Source organism: Pan troglodytes, chromosome X (genome assembly GCF_028858775.2).
Source record: "Pan troglodytes isolate AG18354 chromosome X, NHGRI_mPanTro3-v2.0_pri, whole genome shotgun sequence".
Lineage (NCBI taxonomy): Eukaryota > Metazoa > Chordata > Mammalia > Primates > Hominidae > Pan > Pan troglodytes.
In genome coordinates this window covers 67,446,105-67,460,877 of record NC_072421.2, presented here as the reverse complement: position 1 = coordinate 67,460,877, position 14,773 = coordinate 67,446,105, and the positions used below count along the sequence as shown (strand labels likewise).

Here is a 14,773-nt window from a genome sequence, read left to right as displayed (position 1 = left end):
CATGCCTTGGAGAGTGAACGTATGCCTCAAGTTTTGTGTGCTACCATAGTTTCACAAGACCCTGCACCCAGGAAATCACCTTCACAGCTGCTCTGAGCACCTGTGCCCTGGATCTAAGTACCACTGTGGCTGCCTATTGGCCATGTCAGATCTGACACCAACACAGATACCCACAGCTCAGACACCCCACTGTGGGAAAAGTAAGACCAGGAGGATCCCTAAAGCTGTTGCCCTAATAACCTATGAAGCCACCATCACTGCAACAAACTCCAGTAGCCTAGACTACTGAGGCTTCTGCAGTCTTCATAGACATTGATTACAACTAAATAAGCTGCACAAAGACTACACCATTGTGCCCACATGGAATGAGAGTCACCATAGTCTGCTCAATTGTCACCCTCAGGCCCATCTTCAGGTGAATGTCTTCCCATACAAAAACCACTCTGTAAAGTTTGGAAGAGGTGACTACACCAACTGATGCACAGCCATCAATGCAGGGACACACACAAAAAACATGAAAAAGCAAGGAAGCATGACACTACCAGAGGAATGGAATAATTCTCCAATAATTAACCCCAAATAAATGTAAACTTACAAATTACCTGAAAATGAGTTGAAAATATTAATGTTAAGGAAATTGAGCAAGATACCACAGAAGATATAGAAACAATTCAATGAAATTGGAGAATAATTTATGATCTGAGTGATAAATTCAACAAAGAGATATCATTAAAAAGAACCAAAAATAAATCCTGGAGCTGAAAAGTTCAATCAGCAAAATTAAAAAAATACAATAGAGAGAACTTCAATAGCAGACTAGATCAAAAAGAAGAAAGAATCTGTCAACCTGAAGATGGTGGTTTTTTTTTTTTTGAAATGACTCAGTAAAAATAAAAGGAATGAAAAAGAGTGAAAACAGCCTATGGGACTTAAGGAGCATCATTAAGCAAACATTAAACAAACTTTCACATTATGGGATTTTCAAAGGAGAAGAGATAGAGAAAGGGACAGAAATATTATTTAATGAAACAATTGCTGACAACTTCCCAAGTCTTGGGAGAGATATCAACATCCAGATTCACAAAGCTCAAAAGTTCGCAAACAGTTACTACCCAAAGGAGCCCTCTCTAAGGTACACTATCATCAAACTGTCAAAAGTCAAAGAGAAAACTTTAAAACCAGCAAGAGAAAAATGTCAAGTCACATACAAAGGAATATCCATTAGAATATCAGTGGATTTCTCAGCAGAAACCTTGTAGGCCATAAGAGAATGAAATGATGTAGTCAAAGTCCTGAAAGAAAAAAAAAAAACAGTCAGCCAAGAATACTATACCCAGCAAGTCTGTCATTCAGAAATGAAGGAGACAGTTTTTCCCAGACAAGAAAAAATTTAAGGAATTCATCACCACTGGACCTGCCCTACAAGAAATGCTTAAGGAAGTTCTTCAAGTTGAAACATAAAGAAGATAATTACTATTATGAATACATATGAAAATCTAAAACTTACTGGTAGAGGTAAATACATACTCAAATCCAGAATATTCCAATACTGTTGTAATGGTGTGTAAATCATACATAACTCTAGTATGGTTATAAGTCAAAACAGTGAACAACTCATAGACATAAAGATAGCAACAATAGAAACTGGGAACAATTAGAGAAGGGAATGGGGTAGGGGGCAAGGGTTGAAAAATTAACTATTAGGTACTATGCTCAGTGCTTGGGTGATAGAATCATTCATACCCCAAACCTCAGCATCATGCAATATTCCCAGTTAACAAACCTACACATGTACCATGTGAATCTAAAATAAAAGTTGAAAAGGAAAAGAAAAAGAAAAAAAGATGGTTAACAATAACTAAAATTATAATAAGTTGTTAAAAATACCCAATATAAAAAGATGTAAATTGTTACATCAAAAATATAAATTGTGGAAAACAAAGGTAAAAGTCTAGTTTCTGCATGTGATAGAAGTTGAAATTAGCTTAAAATAGTTTATTATAACTATAAGATGTTTTATGTAAGCATCACGGTAAACATAAAACAAAAACCTACAGCAGATATACAAATGATAAACAGAGAGGACTCAAAGTTCAGCACTACAGAAAAGTATCAAATCACAAAGATAGACAACAGAGAAAGAAGGGAACAAAGAAGCTAAAAAACAACCATAAATAATAAACAAAATGGCAGTAGTAAGTCTTTACCTATTAATAATAACCTTGAATGTAAGTGAATTAACTTCTCCAATCAAAAGACATAGAGTAGTCGAATGGATTTAAAAAAAAAAAAGGTCCAACTATATGGTGTCTACAGGGTACCCACTTAAGCTTTAAGGCCATAGGCTGAAAGCAAAGGAATGGGAAAAGCTATTCTACACAAATGGTAACCAAAAGAGAGCAAAGTGGCTATGCTTATATCTTTATATCTGACAAAATAGACTTCCAGTCAAAAATTTTTACAAGAAACACAGAAGGTCATTGTTTAATGATAAAGAAGTCAATTCATCAAGAAAACATAACAATTATAAATATATAGGAATCTAACATTGGAGCACCTAAATACATAAAGTAAATATGAATGGACATAAAAGGAGAAATCGATAGCAATACAATAATAGTAGGGAACTTCAGGCTGGGCGTGGTGGCTCAAGCCTGTAATCCCAGCACTTTGGGAGGCCAAGGTGGGCAGATCACGAGATCAAGAGTTCAAGATCATCCTGGCTAACACGGTGAAACCCCATCTACTCAAAATATAAAAATTAGCTGGGCGTGGTGGTGGACACCTATAATCCCAGCTACTCGGGAGGCTGAGGCAGGAGAATCATTTAAACCTGGGAGATGGAGGTTGCAGTGAGCCAAGATCACGCCATTGCACTCCAGCCTGGGTGACAGGGTGAGACTCCATCTCCAAAAAAAATAGTAGGGAACTTCAGTATCTCACGTTCTTCAATGGGTAGATCAATGGGTAGATCAACCAGACAGAAAATTCATAAGGAAATACTGGATTTAAATTGTACTTCTGATCAAATGGGCCTAACAAATGTATAAAAAAACCTTTCCATCCAAGAGCAGCTGAATATACATTTTTCTCTAATGCACATGGAACATTCTCCAGGATAGGCCATGTTAGGCCACAAAACGAGTCTTAATAAATTGAGAAAGATTGAAATCATATCTAATGTCACTTTAGACCATAATTATAAAAAAACTAGAAATCAATAACAGTAAGAAATCTTGGAAAATTCACAAATAACTAAACATGCCCTGGATCAAAGAAGAAATCAAAAGGGCAATTTGAAAATATCTTGAGACAAGCGATAATGAAAACACAACACACCAAAACCTATGGGATATGGCAAAATCAGTTCTAAAAGGGGAATTTATAGCAATAAATGCCTACATTAAAAATGAAGAAGGATCCTGATATTGTTTGAATGTGTCCTTCAAAGTTCATGGTGTTAGAAACTTAGTCCCCAATGCAACATTGATGGGAGGTGGGCCTAACAAGAGATGACTAGGTAATGAGGACTTTGCCCTCATGAATAGGTTGTTATTACTGTGAGAGTGAATTAGTTATTGTGAGAGTGGGCTTGTTATAAAAGCCAGTTTGGCCCCATCTTGCTCTCTCATACTTTTTTGTCCTTCCACCTTCTGCCATGGAGTGACACAGCAAGAAGGCCCTCGCCAGATGCAGGCCCCTCAATCTTGGACTTCCCAGCCTCCAGAACTACAAGAAACATTTATCTTTTCTTATAAATTGCGCAGTCTGTGGTATTCAGTTATAGCAACACAAAATGAATTAAGACAGGTCCCAAATAAATAGTCTAACATTATGCCTTAAGTAATTAATAAAAGAAGCACAAACTAAACCCAAAATTAGAAGAAGGAAAGAAATCATAAAAATCAGAACAGAAATAAACAGAGAACAGAAAAATCATAGAAAAAATCAATAAAACTAAGAGTTGGTTGTTTGAAAAAAATAAACAATATTAACAAATCCTTAGCCAGTCTAAGATAAAAATAGAAAAGGCTCAAATAGAATGAAAGTGAAAGTGAAAAAATTATAAGACACTTAAGAAATTAAAAGAGACGGCCAGGCACGGTGGCTCACGCCTGTAATCCCAACACTTTGGGAGGTCGAGGTGGGGGGATCACGAGATCAGGAGATCGAGACCATCCTGGCTAACATGGTGAAACCCTGTCTCCACTAAAAATAAAAAAAAATTAGCTGGGCGTGGTGGTGGGCACCTGTAGTCTCAGCTACTCAGGAGGCTGAGGCAGGAGAATGGCATGAACCTGGGAGGCAAAGCTTGAGCCGAGATCGCACCACTGCACTCCAGCCTGGGCGACAGAGCGAGACTCCATTTCAAAAAAAAAAAGAAAAAGAAATTAAAAGAGACTATTATGAACAATGATATGCCAACGAATTGGATAACCTAGAGGAAATAGATAAATTCCTAGAAAAATACAACCTACCAAGATTGAGTCAGGAAGAAATAGAAAGCTTGAACAGACTAATAACAAATAAACAGATTAAAGAAGTAATTAAAAATCTCACAACAAAGAAACACCCAAAACCAGGTAGCTTCATGACTAAATTCTACCAAACACTCAAAGAAGAATTAACACCAATACTTCTTAAACTCTTCTAAAAACAGAGCTAGCAGGAATACTTTCCAACACATGTTATGAGGCCAGCACCACCTGAATTCTTAAGCTTGATAAAGACATCACAAGAAAAGAAAACTAAAGGCTACTGATGAATATTAATGCAAAAACTCCTCAATAAAATATTAGGAAACAAAATCCAACAATACATCAAAAAGATTATATAAGCTGACCAAGTGGGAATTATCCCTGTTATGCAAGACTGGTTTAACATAAGCAAATCAATCCATGTGATACATATGACATTAACAAAATGAAAGATAAAAACCACATGATCATCTCAATTGATGCAGAAAAAGCATTCAAAAAAGCCCAACATCCTTTTTTGACAAAAACTTTCAAAAGTTTAGGTATTAATGTTCCTCAACATAATGTAAGGCCATTTTATGAAAAACCCACAGCTAACCTTATAATCAATAAGGAGAAACTTACAGCTTGTCCACTACAATGTGATACAAGGCAGGAATGCCTACTCCCACCACCTCTATTCAACATAGTACTGAAAGTACTAGACAGAACAATCAGCCAAGAAAAAGAAACAAAAGATACCCAAATAAGAAAGGAAGAAGTAAAATTATCTCTATTTGCAGATGAGATGATCTTATATGTAAAAAAACCCAAGTCCATAAAAAACTGTTAGAACTAATAAATGAATTCAGTAAAGTTGCAGGATACAAAATCAACATACAAAAAAAGTAACATTTTTATACAAAAATAATTACCTAACTGAAAAAGAAATAAACAATCCCATTTATGATAGCATCGAAAACATACTTAATAAATTTAACCAATGAGGTGAAAGATATGTATACCCAAAACTGCAAAACACTGATGAAATAAACTGAAAAAGATACCAATAAATGGAAAGATATCCCATGCTCATCGATTGGAAAAATTAATATTGATGAAATGTCCATACTATCCAAAATAATATACTGATTCAGTGCAATCCCAATCAAAATTCCAATGGCATTGTTCACAGAAATAGCAAAAACTATCCTAAAATTTGTATGGAAACATAAAAGACCTTGAATAAACAAAACAATTCTGAGAAAGGAAAACAAAATTGGAGGCATCATACTTCCTGATTATATTATATAATTTATTATATTACAAACCTATAGTAATCAAAATGGTATTGTTCTGGCATAAAAACAGACACATAGACCAGTGAAACAGAATAGAGCACCCAGGAAAAAATCCAAACATATACAGTCAATTACTTTGTGACAACGGCACCAAGAGAACACAATGGGGAAAGGGTAGTCTCTTCAATAAATGGTGCTGGAAAAACTGGATTTCCACGTGCAAAAGAATAAAATTGAACCTTTAGCTTATACCATAATAAATTCAAATGGATAAAAGACCTAAATGTAAGACCAGAGATTATAAAACTTTTTGAAGGGAATATAAGAGAAAAGCTCCTGGATGTTGGCCTTGACAATGATTTTTTACATATCACACTAAAAGCTCAAGCCACAAAAGGAAAATTAAATAAATGAGACTACAACAAACTAAAAAGCTTCTGCACAGAAAAGGAAACAATCAACAAAATGAAATGGCAGTCTATGTATTGGGAGAAAATATTTGCAAATCATATATCTGACAAGAGATTAACATCCAAAATGTATAAAGAACTCATACAACTCAATAGTAGACTAACTACAAAATGGTCAGAAGACCTGAATAGATATTTCTTTAAAGAATACATAAAAATCTCCAATGAGCATATGAAAAAATGCTCTAAATCATTAGTCACCAGGGAAAGGCAAATCAAAGCCACTATGAGATACCACTTCACACCCACTAGAATGGCTATTATCAAAAAGTCAAAAGATAACAATGTTGCCATAGGCGTGGAGAAAAGAGAACTCTTGTACACTGCTGGTAGGGATGTAGATTGGTATGACCATTATGGAAAACAATACAGAGGTTTCTAAATAAATTAAAAATAGAACTACCATATGACCCTCTCTGGGCATATACCCAAAAGCAATGAAATCACCACCTCATAAAGATATCTGCACTCTCATGTTCGCTGCAGCATTGTTCACAATAGCCAAGATATGGAAACAACTTAAATGTTCATCAATGGACAAATGGATAAAGAAACTATAGTGTGTAACACACACACACACACACACACACAATGAAATATTATTTGGCCTAAAAAGAAATGAGATCTTGCCATTTGCCACAACATGGATAAGCCTGGAGGACGTTATGCTAAGTGAAATAAGCCAGACACAGAAAGAAAAATATTGCATGATGTATTAGGTGTTCTCATGCTGCTAATAAAGACATAAGGACGAGTAATTTATAAAGGAAAAGGGTTTAATTGACTCATAGTTCCACATGGCAGGGGAGGCCTCACAATCATGGCGGAAGGCAAAGGGCAAGCAAGACATGTCTTACATGGCAGCAGGCAAGAGAGGGCATGTGCAGGGGATCTCCCCTTTATAAAATCATCAGATCTCACGAAAACTCACTTACTATCAAGAGAACAGAGTGGAAAAGACACGCCCCTTGATTCAAATACCTCCTACAGGGTCCCTCCCATGACACGTGGGAATTATAAGAGCTACAATTCAAGATGAGATTTGGGTGGCGACACAGCCAAACCATATCATTCCACCGTTGGCCCTTCCCAAATCTCATGTCCTCACATTTCAAAACCAATCATGCTTTCCCAACAGTCCCCTAAAGTCTTAACTCATTTCAGCATTAACTCAAAAGTCCACAGATCAAAGTCTCATTTGACACAAGGCAAGTCCCTTTTGCCTATGAGCCTGTAAAATCAAAAGCAAGTTAGTTACTTCCCAGATACAGTGGGGGTACAGGCATTGGGTAAATATACTCATTCCAAATAGAAGAAATGGCCAAAACGAAGGGGCTTCAGGCCTCATGCAAGTCCAAAATCCAGCAGGGCAGTTAAATCTTAGAGCTCCAAAATTATCTCCTTTGAATTCCATGTCTCACATCCAGGTAACGCTGATGCAAGAGGTGGGCTCCCATGGCCTTGGGCAGCTCCGCCCCTGTGGCTTTGCAGGGTACAGCCCCCTCCTGGCTGCTTTAACAGGCTGGCGTTGAGTGTCTGTGGCTTTTCTAGGTACACAGTACAAGCTGTCAGTGGATCTACAATTCTGGGGTCTGGAGGACAGTGGCCTTCTCATAGCTCCACCAGGCAGTGCCCCAGTAAGGATTCTGGCTGAGGGCTTGCACCCCACATTTCCCTTCTGCACTGCCCTAGCAGAGGTTCTCCATGAAGGCCCCACTGCTGTAGCAATCTTTGCCTGGACATCCAGGCATTTCCATACATCCTCTGAAATCTAGGCAGAGGCCTCCAAACTTCAATTCTTGACTTCTGTGCATCCGCAGGCTCAATACCACATGGAAGCTGCCAAAAATTGGGGCTTGCACCCTCTGAAGTCACAGGCCGAGTTGTACCTTGGCCCCTTTTAGCCACAGCTGAAGCAGCTGGGACACAGGACACCAAGTCCCTGGGCTGCACATACAGCAGGGGGATCCCTGGACCCAGGCTCACGAAACCATTTTTTCCTCCTATGCCTTGGGCCTGTGAGGGCAGGGGCTGCCGTGGAAACCTCTGACATACCCTGGAGACATTTCCCCTATTGTCTTGGCAATTAACATTTGGCTCCTCATTACTTATGTAAATTTCTGCAGCCAGCTTGAATTTCTCCTCAGAAAATGGGTTCTTATTTTCTGTCGCATCATCCAGCTACAAATTTTCCAAACTTTTATGCTCTGCTACCCTTTTAAACATAAGTTCCAATTCCAAACCATATCTTTGTGAATACATAAAACTGAATGCTTTTAACAGTATCCAAGTCACTTCTTGAATGCTTTACTGCTTAGAAATTTCTTCCTAGAATTTTCTCAAGTTCAAAGTTCCACACATCTCTAGGGCAGGGGCAATATGCCATCAGTCTCTGTGTTAAAACATAGCAAGAGTCATCTTTGCTCCAGTTCCCAACAAGTTCCTCATCTCCATCTGAGAGCACTTCAGCCTGAACTTTTTTTGTCCATATCACTATCAGCATTTTGGTTAAAGCCATTCAACAAGTCTCTAGGAAGTTCCAAACTTTCCCATATTTTCCTGACTTCTTCTGAGTGCTCTAAACTGTTCCAACCTCTGCCTGATACCCAGTTCTAAAGACGCTTCCACATTTTTGGGTATCTTTACAGCAATGTCCCACTACCTCGGTGCCAATTTACTGTATTAGTCTGTTTTCACGCTGCTAATAAAGACATATCTGAGACTGGGTAATTTATAAAGGAAAGAGGTTTAATGGACTCACAGTTTCACACGGCTGGGAGGCCTCACAATCATGGCAGATGGTGAAGGAGAAGCAAGACACATCTTACATTGCAGCAGGCAAGAGAAGGCATGTACAGGGGAACTCCCCTTTATAAAACCATCAGATCTCATGAGAACTCACTCACTATCATGAGAACAGCACAGGAAAGACCTCCACCACGATTCAATTGCCTTCCACCAGGTTCCTCCCATGATATGTGGGAATTATGGGAGCTACAATTCAAGATGAGATTTGGGTGGGGACACAGCCAAACCATATCACATACATCACTTATATGCAGAATCTTAAAAATTCAAACATATGAAGATAGAGAACACAACAGTGATTACTATGGGTGGGGGCTTGAGGGAGAAAATGGAGAGATGCAGGTCAGAGGATAACAAATAGCAGATATATAGGATAAACAAGTCTAGAGATCTAATGTACAACATGAGGAGTATATGTAATAAAATTGTACTGTATTTGGGATTCATGCTAAATAAGTAAATTTTAGCTGCTCTTGCTACAGAAACAAAAAAATAGGTAACTATGTGAGATGATGGATACATTAGTTTGTTTCACTGTAATTATCTTTTTACTATGTATATGTATCCCATAACATTATGTTGTATACCTTAAATATACACAATGAAATGTATTTTTAAAAAAATACTAGTGATTAATCCTAAGCCAAAAGAACAAAGCTGGAGGCATCACACTACCTGACTTCAAACTATACTACAAGGCTACAGTAACCAAAACAGCATGGTACTGGTACCAAAACAGAGATATAGACCAAGGGAACAGAACAGAGCCCTCAGAAATAATACCACACATCTACAACCATCTGATCTTTGACAAACCTGACAAAAACAAGAAATGGGTAAAGGATTCCCTATTCAATAAATGGTGCTGGGAAAACTGGCTAGCCATATGTAGAAAGCTAAAACTGGATCCCTTCCTTACACCATATACAAAAATTAATTCTAAATGGATTAAAGACTCAAATCTTAGACCTAAAACCATAAAAACCCTAGAAGAAAACCTAGGTAATACCATTCAGGACATAGGCATGGGCAAGGACTTCATGACTAAAACACCAAAAGCAATGGCAACAAAAGCCAAAATTGACAAATGGGATCTAATTAAACTAAAGAGCTTCTGCACAGCAAAAGAAACCACCATCAGAGTGCACAGCAAAAGAAACTACCATCAGGCAACCTACAGAGTGGGAGAAAATTTTTACAATCTACCCATCTGACAAAGGGCTAATATCCAGAATCTACAAAGAACTCAAACAAATTTACAAGAAAAAATCAAACAACCCCATCAAAAAGTGGGCAAAGGATATGAACAGACACTTCTCAAAAGAAGACATTTATGCAGCCAAAAAACACATGAAAAAATGCTCATCATCACTGGCCATCAGAGAAATGCAAATCAAAACCACCATGAGATACCATCTCACACCAGTTAGAGTGGCGATCATTAAAAAGTCAGGAAACAACAGGTGCTGGAGAGGATGTGGAAAAATAGGAATGCTTTTACACTGTTGGTGGGACTGTAAACTAGTTCAACCATTGTGGAAGACAGTGTGGCGATTCCTCAAGGATCTAGAACTAGAAATACCATTTGACCCAGCCATCCCATTACTGGATAGGTATATACCCAAAGGATTATAAATCATGCTGCTATAAAGACACATGCACACGTATGTTTATTGCGGCACTATTCACAATAGCAAAGACTTGGAACCAACACAAATGTCCACCAATGATAGACTAGATTAAGAAAATGTGGCACATATACACCATGGAATACTATGCAGCCATAAAAAAGGATGAGTTCCTGCCCTTTGTAGGGACATGGATGAAGCTGGAAACCATCATTCTCAGCAAACTATCGCAATGACAGAAAACCAAACACCATATGTACTCACTCATAGGTGGGAATTGAACAATGAGAACACTTGGACACAGGGTGGGGAACATCACACACCGGGGCCTGTTGTGGGGTGGGGGGAGTGGGGAGGGATAGCATTAGGAGATATGCCTAATGTAAATGACAAGTTAATGGGTGCAGCACACCAACATGGCACATGTATACATATGTAACAAACCTGCACATTGTGCACATGTACCCTAGAACTTAAAGTATAATAAAAAAAGAATAAATTTTTTAAAATTAAAAAAAATACTAGGGATTAATGACCTAGCAATTCTTCTTGATTCCCAATCAACTACAAAGAACTCTGATGGCTGTCAAAAAAACTGTCACTTCCTAAGACATGATTTAATACCTAAGCCTATTCAAAGCTACATATAGGAGTGGGTGAGTAGAGAAATGTGGACTTCATCCTCACTTACTAAAATGTTTTTCAAACTTCAAGACAGCCTTTACTTTTTAAAATGTTTTTCAATGAAAGAAACACCTTGGAAACACTTATTAAACCTATTACCAGCACAAATGTTATGGTCGGTGGAATGATTCTGAATGTATGAGCTTGCTGAAAAAAAGGGATGGGACCTCTCCCTCCCTCCTCTCCCTCCCTCCCTCCCTCCTCTCCCTCTCCCTCTCCCTCTCCCTCTCCCTCTCCCCCACTGATGCCGAGCGGAAGCTGGACTGTACTGCTGCCATCTTGGCTCACTGCAGCCTCCCTGCCTGATTCTCCTGCCTCAGCCTGCCGAGTGCCTGCGATTGCAGGCGTGCGCCACCACGCCTGACTGGTTTTCATATTTTTTTGGTGGAGACGGGGTTTCGCTGTGTTGGCCGGGCTGGTCTCCAGCTCCTAACCGCGAGTGATCCGCCAGCCTCGGCCTCCCGAGGTGCCGGGATGGCAGACGGAGTCTGGTTCACTCAGTGCTCAATGGTGCCCAGGCTGGAGTGCAGTGGCGTGATCTCGGCTCGCTGCAACCTCCACCTCCCAGCCGCCTGCCTTGGCCTCCCAAAGTGCCGAGATTGCAGCCTCTGCCCGGCCGCCACCCCGTCTGGGAAGTGAGGAGCATCTCTGCCTGGCTGCCCATCCTCTGGGATGTGAGGAGCCCCTCTGCCTGGCTACCCAGTCTGGAAAGTGAGGAGCATCTCTGCCCGGCCGCCATCCCATCTAGGAAGTGAGGAGCGCCTCTTCCCGGTCGCCATCCCATCTAGGAAGTGAGGAGTGTCTCTGCCCGGCCACCCATCGTCTGAGATGTGGGGAGTGCCTCTGCCCCGCCACCCCGTCTGGGATGTGAGGAGCGCCTCTACCCGGCCACGACCCCGTCTGGGAGGTGAGGAGCGTCTCTGCCCGGCTGCCCTGTCTGAGAAGTGAGGAGACCCTCCGCCTGGCAACCGCCCCATATGAGAAGTGAGGAGCCCCTCCGCCCGGCAGCCGCACCGTCTGAGAAGTGAGGAGCCCCTCTGACCGGCAGCCACCCCGTCTGGGAAGTGAGGAGCGTCTCCGCCTGGCAGCCACCCCATCCGGGAGGGAGGTGGGGGTCAGCCCCCGCCAGGCCAGCCACCCCATCCGGGAGGGAGGTGGGGGTCAGCCCCCGCCAGGCCAGCTGCCCCATCTGGGAGGGAGGTGGGGGGGGTCAGCCCCCCGCCTGGCCAGCCGCCCCGTCCGGGAGGGAGGTGGGGGGGGTCAGCCCCCCGCCCGGCCAGCCACCCCGTCTGGGAGGTGAGGGGCGCCTCTGCCCGGCCGCCCCTACTGGGAAGTGAGGAGCCCCTCTGCCCGGCCAGCCGCCCCGTCCGGGAGGGAGGTGGGGGGGTCAGCCCCCCGCCCGGCCAGCCGCCCCGTCCGGGAGGTGAGGGGCGCCTCTGCCCGGCCGCCCCTACTGGGAAGTGAGGAGCCCCTTTGCCCGGCCAGCCGCCCCGTCCGGGAGGGAGGTGGGGGGGTCAGCCCCTCGCCCGGCCAGCCGCCCCGTCCGGGAGGGAGGTGGGGGGGTCAGCCCCCAGCCAGGCCAGCCGCCCCGACCGGGAGGGAGGTGGGGGGGTCAGCCCCCCGTCCAGCCAGCCGCCCCGTCCGGGAGGTGAGGGGTGCCTCTGCCCGGCCGCCCCTACTGGGAAGTGAGGAGCCCCCTCTGCCCGGCCTGCCACCCCGTCCGGGAGGGAGGTGGGGGGGTCAGCCCCTGCCCGGCCAGCCGCCCCATCTGGGAGGTGAGGGGCGCCTCTGCCCGGCCGCCCCTACTGGGAAGTGAGGAGCCCCTCTGCCCGGCCAGCCGCCCTGTCTGGGAGGGAGGTGGGGGGGTCAGCCCCCCACCCGGCCAGCCACCCCGTCCGGGAGGGAGGTGGGGGGGTCAGCCCCCCGCCCGGCCAGCCACCCCATCTGGGAGGTGAGGGGCACCTCTGCCCGGCCGCCCCTACTGGGAAGTGAGGAGCCCCTCTGCCCGGCCAGCTGCCCCGTCTGGGAGGGAGGTGGGGGGGTCAGCCCCCTGCCCGGCCAGCCACCCCGTCCGGGAGGGAGGTGGGGGGGTCAGCCCCCCGCCAGGCCAGCCGCCCCATCCGGGAGGGAGGTTGGGGGGGGTCAGCCCCCCGCCCGGCCAGCCGCCCAGTCCGGGAGGTGAGGGGCGCCTCTGCCCGGCCGCCCCTACTGGGAAGTGAGGATCCCCTCTGCCCAGCCACCACCCCGTCTGGGAGGTGTACCCAACAGCTCATTGAGAAGGGGCCATGATGACAATGGCGGTCTTGTGGAATAGAAAGGGGGGAAAGGCGGGGAAAAGATTGAGAAATCGGATGGTTGCCGTGTCTGTGTAGAAAGAGGTACACACGGGAGACTTTTCATTTTGTTCTGTACTAAGAAAAATTCTTCTGCCTTGTGATCCTGTTAATCGGTGACCTTACCCCCAACCCTGTGCTCTCTGAAACATGTGCTGTGTCCACTCAGGGTTAAATGGATTAAGGGCGGTGCAAGATGTGCTTTGTTAAACAGATGCTTGAAGGCAGCATGCTCCTTAAGAGTCATCACCACTCCCTAATCTCAAGTACCCAGGGACACAAACACTGCGGAAGGCTGCAGGGTCCTCTGCATAGGAAAACCAGAGACCTTTGTTCACTTGTTTATTGCTGACCTTCCCTCCACTATTGTCCTATGACCCTGCCAAATCCCCCTCTGTGAGAAACACCCAAGAATGACCAATAAAAAAAATAAATAAATAAAAAGATGTAAAAGCAAGCTGTAACCTGACCACCTTGGGCACGTGCTCTGCGTGTGCTCTCAGGGTCTCCTGGGGCTGTATCACAGGCCATTGGTCGCTCCTTTTGGGCTCAGAATAAATCTCTTCAAATATTAAAAAAAAAAAAAAAAAAAGGGATGGGAAAGATAAATAGGTACTGACACATCCATGCCTAGGATTCTAAACTTGGCTGTGCATCAGAATCGCCTAGGGAACTTTTAAAAATACACATTCCTGGCCTCCCCACAGTCCTATTCAATGACAATCTCTGGGGTTCAGGCCCAGAAACCTGCATCTTTAAAGCTCATCAGGTGACTGATGCACTGCCAGGTTTGGGAACAAAGTCAGATCATTTAGACCATACACTGCCTCCAACACCACAAGAATTTTTGCATTACAAGATAGCAAAAAGAAAGAATTTATTACTACAAATAGATCCCTTGTGACTAGCAGGTTATTTTTGGTAAAATTTACTGTAAAATTGGGTTGCATTTTAAGGGCATTACGCACACTTTCTAATGCATTGGTGTCATTTGTGTAATGATTGCATATGCCATATTTGTGTCCATTTTGTAGGATTTGGAGTGTAATTTTTAACTACTTAAAATGATTATAGATTTCTAGTTCCTATATC

At 43.1% G+C, this 14,773-nt stretch overlaps 1 protein-coding gene across 3 annotated transcripts in view; it reads right to left on the bottom strand.

The window, feature by feature from the left end:
• The window catches only part of EDA (ectodysplasin A), a 434,047-nt gene that overhangs the window by 375,251 nt on the left and 44,023 nt on the right, over positions 1–14,773 (bottom strand). The gene's annotated exons all lie outside the window — the stretch shown is intronic.